The sequence below is a fragment of the Eubalaena glacialis genome, chromosome 11 (genome assembly GCF_028564815.1).
Source record: "Eubalaena glacialis isolate mEubGla1 chromosome 11, mEubGla1.1.hap2.+ XY, whole genome shotgun sequence".
In the NCBI taxonomy this organism is placed as follows: Eukaryota; Metazoa; Chordata; class Mammalia; order Artiodactyla; family Balaenidae; genus Eubalaena; species Eubalaena glacialis.
Genome location: NC_083726.1, coordinates 22,591,463 through 22,616,135, shown reverse-complemented (window position 1 = coordinate 22,616,135; position 24,673 = coordinate 22,591,463). Strand labels below are relative to the sequence as shown.

The 24,673-nt window shown below is 39.0% G+C and overlaps 1 protein-coding gene across 5 annotated transcripts in view; it reads right to left on the bottom strand.

The window, feature by feature from the left end:
• ANKS1B (ankyrin repeat and sterile alpha motif domain containing 1B) overlaps positions 1 to 24,673 on the bottom strand; it is a 1,182,139-nt gene that overhangs the window by 601,486 nt on the left and 555,980 nt on the right. The gene's annotated exons all lie outside the window — the stretch shown is intronic.

Here is a 24,673-nt window from a genome sequence, read left to right as displayed (position 1 = left end):
AGAAGTTCCTTTGGCATTTGTTGTAAAGTTTGTTTGGTGGTGCTGAATTCTTTAGCTTTTGCTTGTCTGTAAAGGTTTTAATTTCTCTGTTGAATCTGAAGGAGATCCTTGCTGGGTAGAGTAATCTTGGTTGTAAGTTTTACCCTTTCATCTCTTTAAATATGTCCTGCCACCCCCTTCTGGCTTGCAGAGTTTCTGCTGAAAGATCAGCTGTTAACCTTATGGGGATTCCATTGTATGGTATTTGTTTCTTTTCCCTTGCTGCTTTTAATATTTTTTCTTTGTATTTAATTTTTCATAGTTTGATTAATATGTTTCTTGGCGTGTTTCTCCTTGGATTTTCCTGTATGGGGTTCTCTGCGCTTCCTGGACTTGATTGACTATTTTCTTTCCCATATTAGGGAAGTGTTCAACCATAATCTGTTCAAATATTTTCTCAGTCCCTTTCTTTTTCTCTTCTTCTTATGGGATCCCTATAATTCGAATGTTGGTGCATTTAATGTTGTCCCAGAGGTCTATGAGACTGTCCTTAGTTCGTTTCATTCTTTTTTTTTTTTAAAGAGCTATTCTTTTTTTTATTTAATTAATTATTTAGTTTTTTGGTTGTGTTGGGTCTTCGTTTCTGTGCGAGGGCTTTCTCTAGTTGTGGCAAGCAGGGGCCACTCTTCATCGCGGTGCGCGGGCCTCTCACTATCGTGGCCTCTCTTGTTGCGGAGCACAGGCTCCAGACGCGCAGGCTCAGTAGTTGTGGCTCATGGGCCTAGTTGCTCCGCGGCATGTGGGATCTTCCCAGACCAGGGCTCAAACCCGTGTCCCCTGCATTAGCAGATTCTCAACCACTGCACCACCAGGGAAGCCCTCGTTTCATTCTTTTCTCTTTATTCTGCTCTGTGGTAGTTATTTCCACTATTTTATCTTCCAGGTCACGTATCCGTTCCTCTGCCTCAGTTATTCTGCTATTGATTCCTTCCAGAGAATTTTTAATGTCATGTACTGTGTTGTTCATCATTGTTTGTTTGCTCTTTAGTTCTTCCAGGTCCTTGTTAAACGTTTCTTGTATTTTCTCCATTCTGTATCCAAGATTTTGGATCATCTTTTGTATCATTACCCTGAATTCTTTTTCAGGTATACTGCCTATTTCCTCTTCATTTGTTTGGTCTGGTGGGTTTTTACCTTGCTCCTTCATCTCCTGTCTATTTCTCTGTCTTCTTATTTTGCTTAACTTACTGTGTTTGGGTCTCCTTTTCACAGGCTGCAGGTTCGTACTTCCCGTTGTTCTTGGTGTCTGCCCCCAGTGGGTAAGGTTGGTTCAGTGGGTTGTGTAGGCTTCCTGGTGGAGGGGACTGGTGCCTGTGTTCTGGTGGATGAGGCTGGATCTTGTCTTTCTGGTGGGCAGGACCATTTCTGGTGGTGTGTTTTGGGGTGTCTGTGAACTTAATATGATTTTAGTCAGCCTCTCTGCTAATGGGTGGGGTTGTGTTCCTGTCTTGCTAGTTGTTTGGCATGGGGTGTCCAGCACTGTAGCTTGCTGGTTGTTGAGTGGAGCTGGTTAGCGTTGAGACGGAGATCTCTGGGTGAGCTCTTGCTAATTGACATTACCTGGGGCCAGGAAGTCTCTGGTGGTCCAATGTCCTGAACTTGGCTCTCCCACCTCAGAGGCTCAGGCCTGACACCCGGCCGGAGCAACAAGATAGTGTCAGCCACACGGCTCAGAAGAAAAGGGAGGAAAAAAAGAAAGAAAGTAAAAAATAAAATAAAATAAAATAAAGTTATTAAAATGAAAAATAAAAAAATCTTATTAAAATAAAGTAATAAAAAAAAAGAAGAGAGCAACCAAACCAATAAACAAATCCACCAATGATAACAAGCACTAAAAACTATACTAAGATAACCATATAAATCAGAAAGTAGTCAGTCCCATACAGCAAACCCCAAGTCTGCAGTTGGTCCGAAATTCCACTGCCTCAATTTTGGGATGATTCGTTGTCTATTCAGGTATTCTACAGATGCAAGTTGATTGTGGAGAATTAATCCACTGCTCCTGAGGCTGCATGGAGCAATTTCCCTTTCTCTTCTTTGTTGTCACAGCTCCTGGGGTTCAGCTTTGGATATGGCCCCGCCTCTGCATGTAGGTCGCCCTCTGGCGTCTGTTTTTTGTCCAGACAGGAGGGGGTTAAAGGAGTGGCTGATTATGGGGCTCTGGCTCACTCAGGCCGGGGGGAGGGAGGGGTACGGAATGTGGGGAGAGCCTGCGGCAGCAGAGGCCAACATGACGTTGCAACAGCCTGAGGTGCTCCGTGTATTCTTCTGGGGGGTTGTCCCGGGATCACGGGACCCTGGCAGTGGCAGGCTGCACAGGCTCCCAGGAGGAGAGGTGTGGATAGTGACCTCTGCTTGCACACAGGATTCTTGGTGGTTGCAGCAGCAGCATTAGTGTTTCATGGCCGTATCTGGGGTCTGCGCTGATAGCAGTGGCTAGTGCCCATCACCGGAGCTCGTTTTGGCGGTGCTCCGAATGTCCTCTCCTCGCGCACCCTGAAACAATGGCCTTTTGCCTCTTAGGCAGGTCCAGAGTTTTTCCCAGCCCCTCCCAGCTAGCTGTGGCGCATTAGCCCCCTTCAGGCCGTGTTCACACAGCCAACCCCAGTCCTCTCCCTGGGATCTGACCTCCGAAGCCCGAGCCTCAGCTCCCAGCCCCCACCTGCCCCAGCGGGTGAGCAGACAAGCCTCTCAGGCTGGTGAGTGCTGGTCAGCACCAATCCTCTGTGTGGGAATCTCTCCGCTTTGCCCTTTGCACCCCTGTTGCTGTGCTCTCCTCCGTGGCTCTGAAGCTTCCCCCTGACCACCCCCAGTTTCCACCATTGAAGGGGCTTCCTAGTGCGTGGAAACTTTTCCTCCTTCACAGCTCCCTCCCAGAGATGCAGGTCCCGTCCCTATTCTTTTGTCTGTGTTTTTTCTTTTTTCTTTTGCCCTATCCCAGGTACGTGGGGAATTTCTTGCCTTTTGGGAAGTCTGAGGTCTTCTGCCAGCCTTCAGTAGGTGCTCTGTAGGAGTTGTTCCACATGTAGATGTATTTTTGATGTATTTGTGGGAAGGAAGGTGATCTCCACCATCTTGAAGGTCTCCCTGTAAATTTTTATAAGTATATTTTCTGTTGTCAAACAATAAAGATGGCTACTTCACAATATTTTCCAGAGTCAATGAATTCAAGTTCACCTGGAGCCTTTATTTGGATAGGCTTTACCTTGAAGTCTACATGGTGAACAAAGTTAGATTCAGGATAATCCATTAGTTGATATTGAAAATGTTTGGGTAAATCAGGGTTCCGTAAATTGACATTTGGAGCTGGTTAATTCTTTGCGGTGGGTGGCTGTCTTGTGCATTGTAGGATGTTTTTCAGCATCCCTGATCTGTATCCACTAGATGCCAGTAGAAACCCCTTCCGTTGCCAGATGTCCCCCGGCAGGAGAGGGCAAAATTGCCCCCAGTTGAGAACCACTGGTGTGGTTAAGGGCATTGGTTTCAGAACGTGACAAATCTAAGGTCAATAATCAGGTCTACCACTTCTTACTGTTGAGCTGGGAAAGTTTCCTCGTCTGTGCAATGTTCATTTTGGTATGGCCTACCTCTTAGGATTCTTGGGAAAATGAGATAACACAATTCACTTAGCTTGGTGATTCATCCATAATAAAAACTCAATAAAAGTAATCATCATTATTCATAATAATTATATCATAATTCCTAAATCCTAAATGCAAATTTTCCAAAATAATGAGTAATCACATTTCCAATTGTTTTGTTTTACAAAGAGATAATGAACTAAAACTCTAAAATAAGTAAACTAAGCTTTAAATATGATACTTCCTAAATGGGACCAAGATGAACTTTGTAGTTAACTCTTTGAACTTTGGGATTATTTTCAGTAAAATGACTGGAGTAATGTTGCTTTTCATACGTGACAGCTGAGGAAAGGTATAGTTAGGAGGGATAAACTGAATAAACTCTACGACCTAAGAAGAGAAACTTGACTTCCTCCCTCTTCCTCTAAATCCTTAGGTGTTAGCAGTAAAAGATACCAAGAAAATGAAGAACTAGAATGTGGAATATTGTCACATGGAACTAATATGAGATGTACAACTAAAGACAAATTTTAAATGAAGGAATTTCGTACATGTGCATTTCAAATACTCTCAACCACAAAATTAGAGAAATGACGGATGAATACATGGATGTCAAGCCACTTCCCGTACAAAAATAAACTTCTGAACATTAGTGTTTTACTTAATAGAAAATCTTTTCTTTCTTGACTCAGTTATGACCTCAGACATTCATCAGATCTTAATGCATATGAAAAAACAATTTTATGCCAAACTTTGAGGCTCTTAAAAAAACTGCATGAGTAGAATGACATTTAAAATGCTGATTTCAATCCCTTAGCCTAAAATTCAACCATCTGGGAATTTTATGTGCTTTCCTCCTGGATTATGGTACACACTCAGGTGAGTATAGTTTTTAACCACAAACAAATGGTTGTTCTGAAGAGGCAGTTGTATAGTCTTTTTAATTACAAGTTCACTTTGTCCAGGGCTTTTCAGACAGCACTTTCATTTTGGGGGTTGTGGAAAGGGTAAGAGATCAAAAGCTCAAAATGTATTGTTAGGAGAGTCTGCTGAGAAGAGGAATCCTGATTATTGCTTTGTACTTGCAAGTGTATCAGTAATAGGATCTCTCAGAAGGAAGTCACCTGAGAGTTCAGATCATAGTGAATAATCTTAGAAATATTCTCTATGAAAGTAAATTGCATGGTCCAAGTGCTACTCTCCTACAATGAGCCACGCCATGATTAAAATTACTTTAATACTGAACGGCACAAGGATGTCTTCTAAATAGAAGATATTCAACAAATATTTCTTGATGACAAAAAATTAAATTTAATTTTTCAGCAAATTAAAATAAAGTTGCAAAGGCTTTAAGGAAGTCACACAGCTAGTTAATTGCAGTTTGTCCAGGAAGCCTACTCCTGAATCCCAGTCCAGCTCTGGGTTAGATGATTAAATCATGGACACAGTTTTGATGAAAGCAGTTTACATGTTCATTTAATCTAAGACATCTTTCACCTCACACACACCACCCACACATATATCTGTATTTAACTTTTGAATTAACTGAAGTGTTGAATGGTTAAGACACTTTGTCATTGTTCCTTAGGATCATTCTTGAACAAAATGAACTTCCTATTATACTCTGTCTTTGGCATGGCTGGTAGTTTTTGAAGAAACACTTGAGGGAAACACTAGACTGTTTTATTCCCTGGGATCCAAAGAGAGCAACAATAAAACTTCCAGAGTCTGGAAACTTAAACCAGAGCAAAGAAAATTAAACCATCATATACGTGTTCTTTGTCAACAAATTGTTGTAGTAGTATACAGCATTCAGTCATAATGAATCTTTTAAAGATTTTCTAAAGCAACTCCAATGGTTAAGTTAAAAAAATTATTTACACAAAGGCAAACTTTTAGGAAGAAGCATATATCTTCCCAGGGTAACTACTTTTAAGGCATTTGCGTGTTTAAGTACTAGTTAAGTTTGCTTTAAAATGTTTCATCGTATTATAGTGATTTTTTGAGGTTGACTGTATTTTCCAAAGAGGGTTACAACAATATTTCTCAACTCATATGTTCTAGAATCTTGCAATTTTCCCATTAAGAATTACAGTCTATTTCCGATTCCCTTAAATTGGGACAAGTTTGTGACTGGCTTATAATGATAGTATAAGACCTCCCTAGCTAGGTCAGAAAAGACAGTGTAACTTCCATTTATGCACTGGAACACGGAGAGGGCATTCCCAGTCTCTCCAGATGGCAAACGATCCTCTAATTAAGAAAGAGCTTCAAGCCAAAGATCAAATCCAGTATGGGACTGTAAGATCATTTGAGAAGACTTCAGAAAGATCCAAGGCTGTACCTCATAGAATATTTAAGACTTACAAAAGGCTCTCTAAGGATCTTAAAGGCATGCCTCATTGGTCTGGCTTCCAAGTATCGCAAGGATGTTGTCCCTCAGCAGACTCACAGGGAACCTAAGTAGAGAATGGATTATCTCGAACAGATTGTAACTGTAGATTTTTTTCTATTAGAATGAAACTCAATAAGATTCATAGAAAACCCACCAAGTTTTTAAGATTTGTATTTTTGGAAACACTGCCAGTTTAAAACTAAAAGGGAGATAGCACAGAATGAAAGGAAGCCTTTGGACCCTAGAACAACTGTCTACAGAAATCAAACTGAGATTATTTAGTTTTATACATAAGTCACTTATAATAAAAAGGAAGGATGACTCAGAGGTGATAAAACCCCAGAGGGCAGAGCCAAGAGCCATGGAGAATAACTCTCAGAGAGTAGAACTGAGCCCTACTCACAGAACCGACAACATGTACCTGGCAGGAATTCAGAATTTCTATGGACCAATGACTGCTATGTGCCTATAATTTTCCATCTTTTTTTAAATGGAAGTGTCTATTGTGGTTAACTGATACTTGTCCAATCATTATAGTATGAATATGTGGGTGGTAGATAACCTGCCTCTTTAGTTCACAGGACTCCAGACCTAGAGGAATAGCACTTAGTGCTTTGCTTAAGGCACCTTACCAAAGAGAATAGTCTGTACCTGGACTTAACTAATTAATTAATTTTTCCCCACATCTCTAAAAAACTTATTATGGCATTCACAATTTGGGCAGTAATGTTAGCAACTAATTTAATTACCTAAAAGCCTAAGAAGAAATTGTGGTTTATTCCTGAAAACCTAATATTAAAATTTTGCCAAGTAGCTCACTATTTTTATTGAAGTATAGTTGATTTACAATGTTGCATTAGTTTCAGGTGTATAGCAAAGTGATTCAGTTATACACATATATATGTATTTTTTTCAGATTCTTTTCCCATATAGGTTATTACATGCTACTGAGTATAGTTCCCCATGCTATACTATACAGTAGGTCCTTGTTGGTTATCTATTTTATATATAGTAGTGTGTATATGTTAATCCCAAACTCCTAATTAATCCCTTCCCCTCATTTCCCCTTTGGTAACCATAAGTTTGTTTTCTCTGTCTGTGGGTCTGTTTCTGTTTTGTATGTAAGTTCATTTGTAGCATTTTTATTTTTAGATTCCACATAGAAGTGATATCATATGATATTTGTACCTGGACTTAATTTAGATGATAAAACTTCAAGCCTGAGACTAATGCTGAATAGGATTAAACTTTTGAGGGATCTTGGGAAGAGGTGAGCATATTTTGCCTGTGGGAGGGATGTGAATTATTGGGCTAGAGGAGGAACTGTAGAAGACTGTGTCTTATAGAGGTAGCCATAACTATATCTCTTATCCCAAATGTGTTCATCTAGAATCTTGCCACTCCCCCATTATGAAGTAGAGTCCAATTCCCCTTCCATTGAATCTGGGTTTGTGTCACTTGTAACCAATACAGTGCGGTAGAAGTGATGCTCTTTTTTTTTTTTTTTTTTTTTTTTAAACATCTTTATTGAAGTATAATTGCTTTACAATGGTGTGTTAGCTTCTGCTTTATAACAAAGTGAATCAGTTATACATATACATATGTTCCCATATCTCTTCCCTCTTGCATCTCCCTCCCTCCCACCCTCCCTATCCCACCCCTCTAGGTGGTCACAAAGCACCGAGCTGATCTCCCTGTGCTATGCGGCTGCTTCCCACTAGCTATCTATTTTACATTTGGTAGTGTATATATGTCCATGACACTCTCTCACCCTGTCACGTCTCTCCCCTCCCCCTCCCCATAGAAGTGATGCTCTTTGACTTCTGAGGCTAAGTCAGAAAGGCAATGCTACATCCACCCTGTATCTGGAACACTAGCAATGGAGCCCTGCATCACTAACACAAGTAGTCCAACTGCCCCGAGACCAACATGCTTTGAGGAAACTCAAGATAGCCCATGCAGGGAGATCTAATGAAGCCCAGAGGCTACGTAAAAGAATATATATGGCCAGCTGCCAAATTCTCCAGCCCCACACTGTTGTAGCTCTCGCCACCATCTGACTACAACTGCATAAGAGACCTTGAGACACTACCAATCTGCTAAGACTGTCCTGAATCCCCGAGCCATGGAAACTGTAAGATAATGTAATAATTCCTGTGGTTTTAATCTATTAAGTTTTAGAGTGACTTGCTGCACAGTAATAGTAACTGAAAGATATCTTCTAAATGCAAAAGACATTTTAGGTTTAATTCCATTTTTTAAAAATAGGAGAACACACTTGTAGATTCTGGACCTTCATTACTCAGCTTTATTCGGGTCTATACATAAAATACAAAAAAAAATAATCAGCTAGTTGCCACTGGTAGCTCTAAATTTGAGGTCAAAATACGTTCGCATCCATTTTTTGAATTATTATTTTATTCCATGGGCCATGGAAAGTTACTTAATCTTTTTGTTATCCCTTATGTTAATTGGTGACAATACCTATAAGGGAGAATTAGTATATGGATTAAATTGAATGAATTAATACATGGGAAAGACCCCTGCATGATGTCTGACACATAACTGCCTGACTCAGTTCTAGGATCTACCTGGTGACAATCCATAGGGATATCTTTAAGCAAAAATCATGTGTCATCAGGATGGTATATGCAATGGAGGGACATGGATAGAAGCAATGGAATTTCATCAGAGAGCTACAATAGTATCTTATCTCTTTCGTTAAGTTACCAGACATTTCTTCCCTTCGCTCTGTCAGCAACAAGCTAAAGACACTATTTTATCTCTCCTTTAAGGAAAACTTCTTGGGCTTTGAATTCCTTTTAGGTAAGGGCTGAGACTTTTATGTCTGTATACCAGTGCCTAACAGTGACTGAAGCATAAGAAGTGTTTCCTAAATACTGGCTGAATAAAGTAAAAAGTAGTTCTGTAACAAAGCAGCTACTTCCTAAATATACTCAGATACTGTCAGCATTTGGTGAACTCAGAGAGAGAAAAGCTTTGCTTCTCTAGATCCACTTACACTATTTAGAATTCTGAAATAAGGGATCAAGTGTATATGAATTAATAACAATTATAATAAACAAAAGTCATATGTACTTTCTAAAATATATTACAAATATGATATAATAAGATTTTTGAGAGGCAGGATAATGTGCTGGCTAACAGCATAGATCGCGAGTCAGAATGCATGTAAGCAAATCCCAGCTCCACTCTCTTCTAGCCATACGAATGGGCAAGTCAGTTAAAGGTTCTGTGCTTTAGTTCTCCATCGGTAAATCATAGGTGACAATAGTACCTACTACTGTCATGAGGATTACATGAATTAATATATGCAAAACATGTAAAGCGTTTCTTAATAATAATAGAGATGATCTATCTAAAAAAATCTAATTGAAAATGACAACTTTTATTGCTGAAATGAAGGAAACTGTTTTCACTACTCTAAAATTACTGAGAATTCACAAATGAATCTTGTTGAGTGAAGAAAATTGTTACGTAAGGCTTTAGAAGTCATTATATAAGTACTAGAGTCCCCCACACAATACGGTAAAGCTAGAATCTTCTGCCTTGAATTTGTCAAAATGAACTAAAAATAAATGAAGAATAATAAATACTAAGCTGTGAATGCTAGTGTCTACTTAGGATAATTTAATGACAATAAATCCTAGCAGACTCACTGGGTTATGCCAAGATATTTTCCTACTGTATCTAATTTGGTTGACTTTTCTGTTTAATTAGTGAATATTATAATTACGTGTTCTGAAATTGTGTGAATTTAATACCATCAAGTGGCACTAACACAAAGTAAAGCAAACTACCAAGACTTAGTATTTCTTTTGAGGACTTGCCTTCTTGTAAAGAACACAATTAACTCCCTAGAGTAATCCTTATTTTCCTACATAATGAATGCTGTGGGAAAGTGAGGTACTTTTACGTCTCTTCTCATCAACATCTATTGACCTAGTCTGATTTAGTTGAACCTAGGGCATTTTCAATTATTACAAGCACAAGGGTCTACCACAGATCCTCTCATGGGAGAAAATTTATTAATGTAGGCAAAGTAGATACAACCCTGCATGTCTGATCCCTTTTAACTTCTTGGTTGCCTAAATATTCAGTCAGAGCTTTCACCAGCTATATATGTAAAGAGACCTAAATGTTTTGCAAAAGTAAGCAGGTATACATTACAAACAGTGCTTTCTTTCATTCTTTGGTGCTGACATCTGGAGATATTTTATTAGGATATACATTTTTTTTCTTTCTTTTCTCTTTCTTCCTTCCTTCCTTCTTTTCTTTCTTTCTTTCTTCCTTCCTTTTCTTTCTTCCTCTTTCTTTCTTCCTTCCTTCCTTTTTTCTTTCTTTCTTCCTTTCTTCCTTCCTTCTTTTCTTTCTTCCTTTCTTTCTTCCTTCCTTCCTTCTTTTCTTTCTTCCTCTCTTTCTTTCTTTTTCTTCCTTCCTTCCTTTCTTTTCTTTCTTCTTTCCTTTCTTTCTTTCTTTCTTTTTTGTAATTAGAATGCTTAGTAATTGCTTAACCTTGTCCTTTTTGGAGATATGTTCAAGAAATATTTAGGAAACAATATCACATCCTGTAGTATCAACAAAAGCAGGAACATTTTCATTAATAAAGAAGGGGTGGAAAGAGCCCCAGTTATCAAATAGGCAGTGGGGAATATAATCGTATTTTCCAGCATCTATGAGAACGATGGATTTTTGCAGGACTATAGAAGAAGGTTTTAAATGAGCTTAAAATAAGGTTTGACTGATTCTTAATGTACTTTGTTAGTATATTGACTAGAAAAAATTACATTTAGCCACATTTTAAAAATTCACAGCTAAAATTACTTTAGCTTGCTTATCATTTTTCAGATTAGTTCTTTCTGATTAATTGCTTTGCTTCTTTTCTTCATCCTTCTACTTAATAAATATTTATTAGTCAACAATTCAGTTACCGGCACTGTACTAGGTTCCAGGGATTCCAGAAGAAAGGTATAATCTCTGTAATCATGAAGCTTATGATACAATAAAAACAAAACAAATAAACAAAGGCAATTAGGGTGGGCCCCAAATCCAATGACTGGTGGGTTTATAAGAAGAGGAAAGGACATAGAGACAGAGAAGAAGGCCATGAGAAACTGGGGACAGAGACTACGGTTATGCTGCCACAATCCAAGGAACTCCTGGAAGCTGATGTGGCTAAGAAGGATTTTTCCCAAGAGCCTTCAGAAGTAGCATGGCCCACTGACACCTTGATTTCAAACTTCTAGCATACAGAACCCTTAAGAGAATAAATTTCTACTGTTTTAAGCCACCCAGTTTGTGGTACTTTTTTCTGGCAGCCCTGGGAAACTAACACAGACATGTTGACTTTGTATTACTGGTGGTACATCTCAGTGGAGAGGTCAAGGAGAAATATGAATTTAGAGGTTTGGAACTCCAGTTTGGCCTGGAGATAAAACTTTGAGTAACATCAGCACATGTTTAAGCAAAAGAGCCATATAAAGTGGCTGAGGTCATCTGGGGGCAGTCTTTAGAGTGAGAGGAGGAGAGAACCTAGTTTCAAACCTTGAAGAACAGTAACCTTGTAGGAGTGGGAGACCAAAATGGACACTAGAGAGGTAGAAGGAAGACCAGGAGAGTGTGGTGTAACAGAGCCCCATGCAAAGAGTGTTTCATGGGTTAAGTGTAGCCAATTGGTCAAGTAAGATAAAGACTTTATCCATTATATTTAGGAATAAACAGTCTTGGGGCCCTAACTGAGGAAATTTCAGTGGAATATTAGAGTAGTTTTGGGGGAGTGACTGAGAGATGAGAAAATGAGTCCAGGAGGTACAGACAACTCTTTCTAGGAGGTTGAATGTGAAAGGGAGGATCCCTACTATAACTAGAGGCAAAGAATCAGGGGAGGGCTTTTCATGTCACTTAATCATCAGTGTTTGAATTCAGTTACAAATGATTGTGCTTTTTATCTAATGAGGTACCTTGATGTTTAGACAATGATGATAAAACAAATAAAATAGTACCCTATTGTTGGCCATAAAACTGTTCACTGAATTATAGCAAAACAACTAGAACATGTTTTACAGATACAAATCAAAAAAGTCAGTAAATGAGAATCTGTTGTTGGTAGAAGTTCTCTGCATAATTTATAAAGAGGAAAATTGTAGGCAGGATAATGTTTTGAAATGCAAAACATCTGACTCATGGTAGAGATGAAGAGCAGTGAATGACCCATGAGAGAAACTTATCTTATTGTTCACATACAGGACATAGAAAATTCAAAACCGATACGGCATCAGGCATCTCAAAGCAAAACTGCTTTAATGAGGGTGAGTCATGTTGCCACCCAGGGAAATGAATCAGGTGCTCACATGCCCAATCTTCTATATAATTACAGTGTTTTTTTTTCCTTTTAAATTAAAACTAAAGTCAGGTAACAACTAATGTCCCTGTAGAACAAATTTAGCCAAATGGAAATATACAATGGCCTATGAAGTAAAATGAAACTATCAAAGGGATACAGCTTTTCCAGCAAGGAAAAAAGAAAGAATGAAAGAGAACCATTACCTTAAGTGTAATGTCATGTCTGCTGGCCCAAAAGGACTTTTAAATGCTTTTATTGTGTCCTCTATTCCAGCTGATTTTGACATCTTCCCACCATGTAATAACTCCAGCATCTTTCTCTCAACATTAAAGTCTTAGATATTGTACCGGAGATTCCTATGGTTTTCTGCTCAAGCCAGGAGAGTGAGGAGAATCCTTGTCTCCTCCCATACCCTTCTCCTCTACCTTCCATAGCCAATCACAAATCCTTTAATGTCTAGATCTTAAGCATCTCACTTCTTTTCTCCCCCAGAGATACAAGCCCCAATCTAAGCTGCCATTGACTCACCCATGCCCAGTCTCACTTACTGTGTCACCCAGTCTCTAAGAGTAGCTACAGCACAGCTAGAATGAACATGGAAAGATGCAAATCAGTTATCACTCTGCTGCTTAAAACCTTAGGTGCTTTTCCCACTAGGACCACAGCAAGGCTATAGTATGCTATATATGAGCCTTTGTAAGAAATTTGAAAAAAAAGGGTAACTGTCTTCTCTCTGGGATGAACAGAGAAGGAGTCAGTTTTCAGACCCCATCTCCCCACTGGCCAGACTTTTTATGTAGTGTGGAAACTGCAATACGTTTTTCCCCTCGAATAAAATCCAGACTCTTTAAGATGGCTTGTATAGCCCCCTACAACATAACCTCTGCCAATCTCTATAGAGTCACCCCTGGCCATTCTTTTACTCAGGCTCTCTGATCCTGCTATCTTGGATCAGTTTCAGTCCCTTGAACACATCATGTTCTCATTTACTTCTTTGCCAAACCTCCCACTGTTTGGAAAAACGTTCTCTCCTCTGTCCAGATAACTCCTGCTTACTCTTTAGGTCTTGACAAAAATATTACTTCCTCATACAGGACTTCCCAGACCTCCTTGATTAGAATAAGTCTTCTTGCCACACATTCCAGAGCACCTAAATGTGCCCTTGCATGACACTCATTAGGATTTATTGAAGTTGCTGGTATGAAGTCGGTTTCTCTGATGGACTCAGCTCTATGAAAGCAATGTCATTTGTTCCCCACTGTATCATCTGTGCACAGTAACATGTCTGATATTTAGTTGTTGTTCAAGAAATGTTTATTGACTGAATAAATAATTAAATGCATGGACAGCACATAGCACACATGAAAGGAAGCATTATTAACTAAACAAATATCTCAGTTCCTAATGATTAGCGTTTTCACAAGCTGGAATCCTTGTTGTAGCATAGTGGAAAAAGTTTTGTCAAGAGATCTAGGTTCTAGGCCTGGCTCTGCCACTAACCTTCTAGTTGTGTAACCTTAAGCAAGTTTTCTTATGCACTGTGAACCTACTTTCCTCAGGTTTAAAATGTTGATAATACAATCAGTTCTAAATATCTATCTGCAAGGTGTCATGAGGCTCAAAGTTGGTGAGAAGGGATAATATTTATTGAGTGCCTACAATGTGCAAAATCCTATGTTAGGTATGGCCGTCTGTATTATCTCAAAAGAAATGAAAAGATCACAGTTAAGTGGCAAAATAAGGACTTAAGTCCAAATTTCTCTGGTTCTAAAGGCTCTGCTTTTTCTATCTTTCTCTATTCCTTTCCTCCCTCACCATATTCCTTCAATATCCATTTGATAAATTCTTCAAGTCATAGGACAAGTATTACCTGACTCTCCTAGGCAGATTTATATGCTCCCAAATCTACGTTCATACTATAATAATATAATAACAATAAACTTTAATTTTTTCCTTAACACAACATTTTGAGGAGAGGGGGTCATGTCTTTCCACTACTGTACACCCAGTATTTTGCCTGGGTATTAGTATTTCATAAGTACTAAATGAGTATTTGCTAAATGAATGAATGAACTTTCTCTATCTAGTAATATTAATAAACGTGATAATACAACTAATTTTTGTTTAGTGTTTATATATAGTTTTATATTTATAACCAACCAATAATTAAGGCCTTAACCACAATAGCTCATATGTTTGGGATTCCTTAGATAGTATGAAAATATGACACCAGCTCTAATGCAATACTAAATATCTGGTTTTAGATAAGTATATTAAAGATATAATTTTAAGAATAGCTAATAATTGCCTGAAAGGGAATATATCAAATATAAGGTATGGGGAAATGGTTCAGGTTCACTTTGAATCTGATATTCTAGTTTTAATTTTCTACATGGCAACCTCAGGGAGCAAATATACTGTTTGTAAATAGCAAACTATTTAGCTTAGAGGCCTTAATATATTATTTGTTGTAACATTACCCTATTCCAGATGATTATAATTAATAGTAGAAACAAAACCCAGTTGCAAATTTATGGCCTACAGCATATCAATGGTCTAGGAAATGTGCTAAGGGGACTAAAATAGAACTGAAGGTTTCCTTTACATTTACATGAAAATGAGTACTATTTACTTAGTACTCAAATCAAGAAGAAATACAAAAATACTTTGAAGTTATGTAATATATGATATAAATCCTTCATCTAAGACAACAGCTTGTCAAAATGCTAATCATTAGGAACTGAGAGATTTGTTTAGTTAATAATGCTTCCTTTCATGTGTGCTATGTGCTTTCCAGAAGGAAATCTGAAATCTATTATTAGCTTTACATAGTCACTCTTGATTATCTGAGTTAATAAAGAGAACACAGACATCTGTGCTAACCGAAAGAACACAGATATACAATAGACATGTTTCAGATCTGTAACAGTGGATAATATAAAAATTATATCATTGACTGTGGAATAAATGTTGCTTCTTTGTAGCATACTTGTCTTCCTACTTACTCTACTAGTTTTTCTAAGTAAAAAGAACTACGTCATGGAAAATTCACACACACATATAAATGAGAGTTCACTCTAGATTCTGTAAACTGTTTGCCAGAGGTTAGAATTCTGTCATTGGTAGTCATTTTGCATATTGGATTCTGATCACCACTAATATGTTGAAAGTTCTCATTTTCTTCAAGGCTCTAGGTCCTAATACAACATTCTCAGTCTCACACATGGCTAATGCAGAAACTAGCAAAAGCAGTGGTAAAGAAAAAGTCAGTTTGGAGAAAGAAAAAAAAAGCCATACTATATATTGCTTTGACTTTGTGAAAGAACAGGGATCACTAAAGTTTTTACTGTTGTTTTAAAAATTAAGCTTTAGACATTGGTCCACTAAAATAAAAAGGGGAAAGAAATTAGAAATTAGTGCACATTATCAGATACATTTCTTTCTAGAGTGATAATAATGATTTTGACAATGCCAGGTCAACTACTTTATAATTAGCCATGAAAAATGAATAGCCTCCCAATGTAAATAACTGCCATCTTTCCATCTGTGAAATCAGATCAATTATGTAACAAAAATTTACATTAAAAATGACATTTCTCTCTGAGGCATTTTCATGAAATAACCAACAAAAGGTGGGCTCCGTGGCTCGGAAGAAAGCAATGTAGTTAAGAGAAAAGCTAGTCTGGTCTTACTGTATAGACAGAAATAGGCACATAGTAGGTGGTAGAATTCCAACAAAGCAAATATTCATCCAATTATTCAATCATTTACCATTCATTGAGCATCTATTGTAAGTCAGTCACTACGAGAAGCACTGGGGATTCACCTTATCAGAGACATGGTCCCTGCATTTAAGGAGCTCACAGACATGTAAACAAATACTTTTGTATAAAATATCTAATAGTAGAGGTATGTGAAGAGTGCTAAGGGGGCACATGGAATAAAGAATTGTTGGAATTAGAGAAGGCTTCACAAAGGTGGTTACCCTTAGCCAAATTCCACACAAGTTTACCAGGTGGATTAGATGGGAAGGCATTCCAAGCTGACGCAACAGTATGTTATGAATCAAGAATCATGAACTCTAAGAACAATGTTCTTAGGAGTACACGGTATATTTGGGTAGAGGTAAATAAAAAGTTAGAGCCAAATTATCAAGGACCTTGTTGGGCAAGCTAAGGCATTTGGACATTCTGATATAGATAGTGACAAGCCATAAGAGGTTCTTAAACAGTGGCGTGGCATAATCAGGTATATGCTTGAAAAAATTAACTCTGCTAGCTTTGAGAAAAAGCCAAGTCCTGGAGAAGGAGGCCTGGTTGGGAAGCATCAATAATTTAGGAATCTCAGGTCTGCATGATCCCTAATATAGTCTCCCACCCTCTGGCTTTTGTCTTAAAATTTCACTATTAGAACTTTAGCTTTACAACTTAGTGCCTATTAAAATAAAAAATATTATTTTGGAAAAAAAATGGTATGATAGATAATGCCTACATGCATTAATTGAGCTGGGCTTCGGGATGTAGGATAAAGGAGACAATTTTCCAATTCTTCACTTTCAATCATGTCTCAAATCACACTGAGAGCAAGGGACTAGTGCTGATCAGGGGAGGTTTCTTGAGATCAAGGCAGATGGAGAAAGAGTCTTTCTTGCTCCCAAATCAAGGGAACATTGGACATTGCATTCATTTTCTATCTCTGCATAATGAATCACAACAAACAGTGGCTTACAGCAACATACATCTATTATCTCACAGTTTACATGAATCAGGAGTCTGGGCAAGGCTTAGCTGGGTCCTCTGCACAGGGCCTCACCAGGCTGCGATCCAGGTGTTGGCCAGGGCTGTGATCTTATCTGAGGCTCAGGGTGCAGCTGCAGTACTCACAGTGATTTACTTCTCCAAAGCCAGCCGTGGAGACAGAGAGAGAGAGTCTGCTGCTTATAAGTTGCTAACCTCTAGACCCCCTCTTAAAGGGATCACCTGATTAGTTCAAGCCCACCAAAGATAAAATCCCTTTTGAGTAACTTAAAATGATCAGCGACCTTAATTTCATCTTTAAAATCCCTTCACCTTTGCCATAAAACATACTGTAACTATGAAAGTGATACCTCATCACCTTTGCCATTGGCAAGTAGCAAGTTACAGGTCCCACACGCACTCAAAGGAGGGGCATCACAAAAATGTATGGATACAGGGAGGAGGAGATGAGAACCATGGGGCCATCTTAGAATTCTGCCTATCACAGATGCCAAGAGTCAGGAAGAAGAGTTGAGATCACTACAGCCTAGAACCAGGAAGGCAGGAAAAATCTGGTCTATTAAGTAGGTAGGAAGTTACCTAGGAGAACATCTGGAAAAAGTTCTGCCATGGGCTAGCTCACTATGGCAAGACACATGAGAGAAGTCTGCGTTTAAAGGGCTGGGGCCCACATAGACACACAGGGCACCAGTCAACATAGACAGGTGTGGAGAAAAAAGAGGAAAATGTTCTCCCAAAAGTAGACTGTAGAGATAAAGATGGGAATAGAGAAAAAGGTTTAGCAGTTTGGAAACTGTTTTTAACAGGGGGTAGAGAGGGGATTTCTCCATAGCATGACCTGGAAGTACCAAGGCTTTCCCCTCTATTAAAAAAAAAGTTACTACCAGCTTTTCTCCTACTGTTTTACTTTTAGCTGCAATGATCATACACATATCACACAAATATAACTGATAGCAAGGAGATTTTTTCAAGAGATATAAACAGTGTGGTAACAAAGTCAGGAGAGAAAAACTATCAGCAAACTAAAGTAGACAAGAAAATTAGAGAGAAGATATATGCAGCACTGAATTTGAATCACAAAGAAAATTCTAGCTAACAAAGAAGTTATATTTTCACATGAATTAACAGAAGGTAAAGCAAGAGAAGACTGAGTTAATAAAAATTAAATTGTTAAAAAAAGACTTTCAACACAAAAACTTTCTGGAACACTTGCTTTCTTACCTCTGTTGTAATGTTGGATGAATGAGCACTTGTAGAAGTCTGACTCTCCCCAGCAGTGACACAACTTCTAGCTTTCCCTGCCCTCCCACCCCAGGACATATAAAACTGGGGCACAGAATAAACAAAAATTCCAACTCTGCTCATCAGCAGGTTGACCTGCTTGTTCCAAGCAACTTTGTGGATTTAAGATTCTGGTTGCCTACCTGGACTCTTGCCACCTGGCTGCTCTTTGTTTGTACTGAATTCTCGGAGTATGGCTCTACTTACTGCCTAGACCGTAATAACAGCAATACAAATAATAATAATGTCCACATTTATTAAGCATTTCTGAAGCTACATTAATTAAGCATGTGTAATGTTCATGTATTTTTCATTTAGTGGTGATGGCTAAGGTAACAGGGATAGCATTTCTCAAAGGAGATAGTGATATATTTCCATTCTTATACTGTGTTCCATTGGAAGCCTCTCTTCTCCCAGGTCTAAGACTGGAGACTTAATGCCCTCAGGTAGGGGGAGGTGGTTTAGTAAGTCAACAGACTTAAAAGTCAGACTCCCACTTAGAATAATCAAATGTAGGTCAATCAGAGTTAGGTCTGAAGAACTACGGTACAAACAAATGGGAAGCCTTCTTCAGAAGAGGAAGGATGTACTGGCCTCTGAGAAATTTTTAAAAGGAAAAGGCTTATTGAGACAGGGAGGATAAGGAAATAGTTCTACATGTGTGTCCAAACTTTGCTTTCTGGGCTTGGCCTGGAGATGCTGCAGTGTAATAAATAGGTATTATAAGGAAAGAGGGACCCGGACTCCAAATCCCATCTGGATTCCGAGTCTGGCCACATCTGAGAGAACTTAGTAGTTCAACACAGTATGGACTAGTGAGTTCCTAAGGATAAATTTTTCTGAGCCCTGCTTATTTTCCTAAATTATGAATGAGACCCAAAGTTTCCTGTGGCCTCCAGAAGGGGGACTCAGAAGCAGCTGGGCTGAGAGCCAAGTGGGCTGCCATGGGGCCAGCTTGGCAAATAGAGAGGTAACTGCCCCAGAGTCTAGGGTGGACAGATGGCGGACACACAGACTTAGAGGGTCCACCTTACCAGTGAGAGATGAGCTGAGCTGAGCCAGCCAATAAGAGTTGGCCCTGGCCAGAATGATCTTGGCTTAAATTCATCACCTGTAGGCCATAGGTATACCAGGAAGGATACCCACAGCCTACTATCCCTTCTCCTATGCTTCACTCAGGCCACTTACACTAGCCATTTGTTAGGAATTTGAGCAAAATCTAATTCAAACATCTCCTTGTTTGATTTTTGCCTTCACTGGTCACTCTCCAAGGATGACCATGCTTCAGGTTCACAGAGAAAACAGGAGCCACCTAGACAGTAGAAGGCAAATTGGATCATTTCTCTCCACCAACACCTTCTCATTGCTCTTAGGTCTCTTAAACTTTTACGTTAAAAATCAAAATCCAGAAAATAGCTTATAAGGAAGGTCCTGCACCACTGGCTTTTTACTCTCTCTGAAGCCTCAACTCCTGCCATTTCTCCCCTTTCTCTGGGACCTGTAGTTTCATGTTAATTTTTACCACAGGGCTATTTTTTAAAATATGCTATTCCTTCTTGAAGAGTAATCTTCCCTCCTGACCTTAGCCTAGTTAATTCCTCTTTGTCTCTCAGAGCCCAACTCTCCCATGGCAAAGCTCTGCAGACCCCCAGATGAGATCAGTCTCCCTCTTAGATACTCTCCCAGCACCCTGAACTTTCTCATAATGCAATGTACTGAGTGAATATATTTATTTAATGCCGCCCAAATAAACCAATAGTCTTATTTCAACTACTTTCACTCAGAATAACAAGTTCTCACCTGATTGTATGCACTAACTAAACCACATTACTCCAACAGCTAACTATATATTTTCATATTTTTAAGTATTGGAAAAGTCAACATTTTCTTTCTTTGTCAAGCATCTACTAACCTATGTCTGCCTTCTGTGCGATGTGCAATGTGCACAGAAAGGCACTGGAGAAAAGTCATGTGATATTAGATGGGAAACAGGAAAAAGGAAAGCATAGGAGAGGCATTTCATGAATTATCAAGAACTAAGAATATATTTTATTATTACACATATATGGTTTTTCTTTTGGCTACCTAAAATCCTGGTCTACTTAAAGCACTGAATTTAACTATCAATAATTCAGATAATTTGTTTAATGCACATTTTTAAGGAAATAAACCTTGAAGATGTAAGTACCCATTATTCTCACTAACTCTTAACCCTTCCTCCATATCAGCCCATCCTGAATCTCAGCTTGGAGCTCAAAGATCACCTCAGCAGCATGGCTTTGGCCATCATGTTGGCTGGAGGCCAAAGATTTCCTCAGCTGCCTGTGTCCAGTGGCTGCTGGAATAACATTATCTCAGCTTCAGGAGGTCTATTTCCAGTCCATGTGAGCTAATTAAAAGGAAGGCCTTCGTTTGCCTCTCTGGCAATCCCTGAGCAGCATGAAAGGTCTACACCACCATCTCCATTCTAATTTTAGTTCTCCTCAAACGTTTCTTCTCCCTTGCAGAAGAGCATCTTATGTTGCTGTGCACTTAAAAGCTTTTGTTTTCGCTATTTCTCTCATTTGGAAAGAAACACTTTTCCACTTCACTCTTTTTAGATTTCCTCCCTCCCATCAGTTTTCTCCAGCAAAAGGTGATGGTTTGAAACTACTAACAAAACTGGAGATAATTAGTTACCCAGGGTAGTTAACTTCCTTAGCAGAGGCCCAAAGGTGCCAGCCCACAAAATTCTTCATCTACACAGAGCTTTCTGGAAACAACCTTCCATAAAGAGGAAGCATGTTTTATTACTGGTGAGTCTCAGCTTCTTTTCTCCCAGTAATTCATAACACACCTGTCCATGACAATTTCATTGAGGAACTCAGCACTCATAGATCATTCACTGTGGGCTAAGGCACTGTTTCTCAATCTTTTGTGACTGATACCCTTTACTTTTGATAAACATAAAACTATCACATAGTTTCCTCCCTCTATGTCCTACCCCACTGAAAAATCACTGTCTTAACTATGTACTCAGCTTACCTACTTGTATATCCAATGGTGTTTCATATCCATAACTAAGCTTCCTCATCTTAATACCAAATCCATCCTTCCAAAGGTCAAGAGAGCCAAAAATCCTTAAGTCATACCTTTGGTCACTTTCATTTTCTCATACCCTACATCAAATCCATCCAAAAAATATGTTGGCTCTACCTTTAAAATAGAACCAAATTTCCACCACTTCTTACTACCTCTGTTTTTAAAAAAACTGTTACTTGAGGGAAGAGAACACTTTGGCAACAATTAGGGGTACCCAAGAGATTGAAGTACCTTATCAGATGGGCTCTCAGTCATTAAAAAGTTTTATACAAGAAGATGCATGGTGGTCAAGAGCCCAGAGCTCCCTGGAGGAGTGATCTTGAATGGAACACCACTCTCAGGGGGCCCTTGGCAGCCAGGGGACAATGTGAGAGGTCTTGGCACCTCAAGGAAAAGTGAGACAAAGTATAGGAGAGGTAAACTCAGGTAAAGTTCATCTATATCACAATTTGTTAAATAAATGGAAATATTTATTTAAATAAGATGAACAGAGATCAATGTACAAATACAGTTCTTTATATCAAATATTTCTTCTAAAAAATGTACTGACTTAACTACAGTATTTAAGGCTGTTCTGTGCGGGGAGAGGCTAATTCAGCTGCTTAGTCCCATGGTTTTAAGACTGTGATTGCTAATAATTATAACTATTCCTGGTTTCATGTGGATCCCACTCTCTGAATCCATATCCTATCATCCCAGCCCACTTCTTTGGTACCTTGACTCCAGCAATCCTTTGACCTCACTGGAATCTCCAATCCAATTATCCTATAGATTTTTCACTGTTACTTGCTCCCTTGTTGTCCTCTTTCTCTTACTTCCCCATCTTAAATTCTATGGTCAAACATTATTCTCACTGCATTCATATTTCCTAGTCCTTCAATCACTTCAAAATACTCAATGGGCAAAACCACAACCTATGTAAAATTCAACTCTCCCAAATGCTCTGCACGTGTGCCCTTCAATCTGAACTAGGCTGCAGAAAAAGACAGAACCACATTGGCTAATCTAACGTTAAGTTCAACCTGAACTTTAAATGGGCCCTTAATGCTGCCAGGCAATCATACCATACCCCATTTGTCCATTCACTCTCTCTTTCTCCTTGAACAACTCCTTTATCCCCTCTTCTCTCTCCTCAACCTCCACATCTCCTCCTCCATCTTCATTCTCAACTGATGTTGCTGCTTTATACTTCATAAAGAACATGTAAACTATCAGAAAAGATCTTCCACAGACTCTCACCACATGAATCCTTTTCCAGCATTTGCACCCATGTTGGAAACATCCTGTGTTTCCAGACACATCATTCCCCATGCTCCTATCTAAAGACCATCTCTTCTCTTGGTTAAAAGAACCCATCCTCTTTTTCTCCTCTTTCATCTTATTTCTCCTTTTTTTTTTAAAATTTATTTTATTTTTATTTTTTTTATTTCTCCTTTGAAGAGATTCCTTAAAAAGGTAGTTTATATTTGCACTAAGTTCTCTCCTCCCATTCTTTCCTAAACGCATTATGTTGGGCTTTTGCCCCATTAATTCCAACAAAATTGCTCATGTCTAGACCAGCAGTAACCTCCACATTGTTAAATCCACTAGTCAACTCTAACTTAGTGCTAATCCTACTCAACTTATCAGCTACATTTGACAGAGTTGATCATTCCCTCCTTTCATTTTTTTAACATCTTTATTAGAGTATAATTATTTTACAATGGTGTGTTAGTTTCTGCTTTATAACGAAGTGAATCAGCTATACATATACATATATCCCCGTATCTCCTCCCTCTTGCATCTCCCTCCCACCCGCCCTATCCCACCCCTCTAGGTGGACACAAAGCACCGAGCTGATCTCCCTGTGCTATGAGGCTGCTTCCCACTACCTATGTATTTTATATTTGGTAGTGTATATATGTCCATGTCACTCTCTCACTTCGTCCCAGCTTACCCTTCCCCCTCCCCGTGTCCTCAAGTCCATTCTCTACATCTGCATCTTTATTCCTGTCCTGCCCCTAGGTTCATCAGAACCCTTATTTTTTTTTTTTTTTAGATTCCTTATATATGTGTTAGCATGCGGAATTTCTCTTTCTGACTTACTTCACTCTGTATAACAGTCTCTAGGTCCACCCACCTCAATACAAATAACTCAATTTCATTTCTTTTTTTGGCTGAGTAATATTCCATTGCATATATGTGCCACATCTTCTTCACCCACTCATCTGTTGATGGACACTTAGGTTGCTTCCATGTCCTGGCTATTGTAAATAGAGCTGCAGTGAACATTGTGGTACATGACTCTTTTTTTTTTTTTAATTATTTATTTATTTTTGGCTGTGTTGGGTCTTCGTTTCTGTGCGAGGGCTTTCTCTAATTGTGGCAAGAGGGGGCCACTCTTCATCGCGGTGCGCGGGACTCTCACTATCATGGCCTCTTTTGTTGCAGAGCACAGGCTCCAGACGCGCAGGCTCAGTAGTTGTGGCTCACAGCCCTAGTTGCTCCGCGGCATGTGGAATCCTCCCAGACCAGGGCTCGAACCCGTGTCCCCTGCATTAGCAGGCAGATTCTCAACCACTGCGCCACCAGGGAAGCCCGACTCTTTTTGAACTATGGTTTTCTCAGGGTATATGCCCAGTAATGAGATTGCTGGGTCGTATGGCAGTTCTATTTTTAGTTTTATAAGGAACCTCCGTACTGTCCTCCATTGTGGCTGTATCAATCTACATTCCCACAAACAGGGCAAGAGGGTTCCCTTTTCTCCACACCCTCCCAGCATTTATTGTTTATAGATTTTTTGGTGATGGCCATTCTGACCAGTGTGAGGTGATACTTCATTGTAGTTTTAATTTGCATTTCTCCAATGATTAGTGGTGTTGAGGATCCTTTCATGTGTTTGTTGGCAATCTGTATATCTTCTTTGGAGAAATGTCTATTTAGGTCTGCTCATTTTTGGATTCAGCTGTTTGTTTTTTTGATATTGAGCTGCATGAGCTGCTTGTATATTTTGGAGATTAATCCTTTGTCCGTTGCTTCATTTGCAAATATTTTATCCCATTTGGAGGGTTGTCTTTTCGTCTTGTTTATGGTTTCCTTTGCTGAGCAAAAGCTTTTAAGTTTCATAAGGTCCCATCTGCTTATTTTTGTTTTTACTTGCATTTCTCTAGGAAGTGGGTCAAAAAGGATCTTGCTG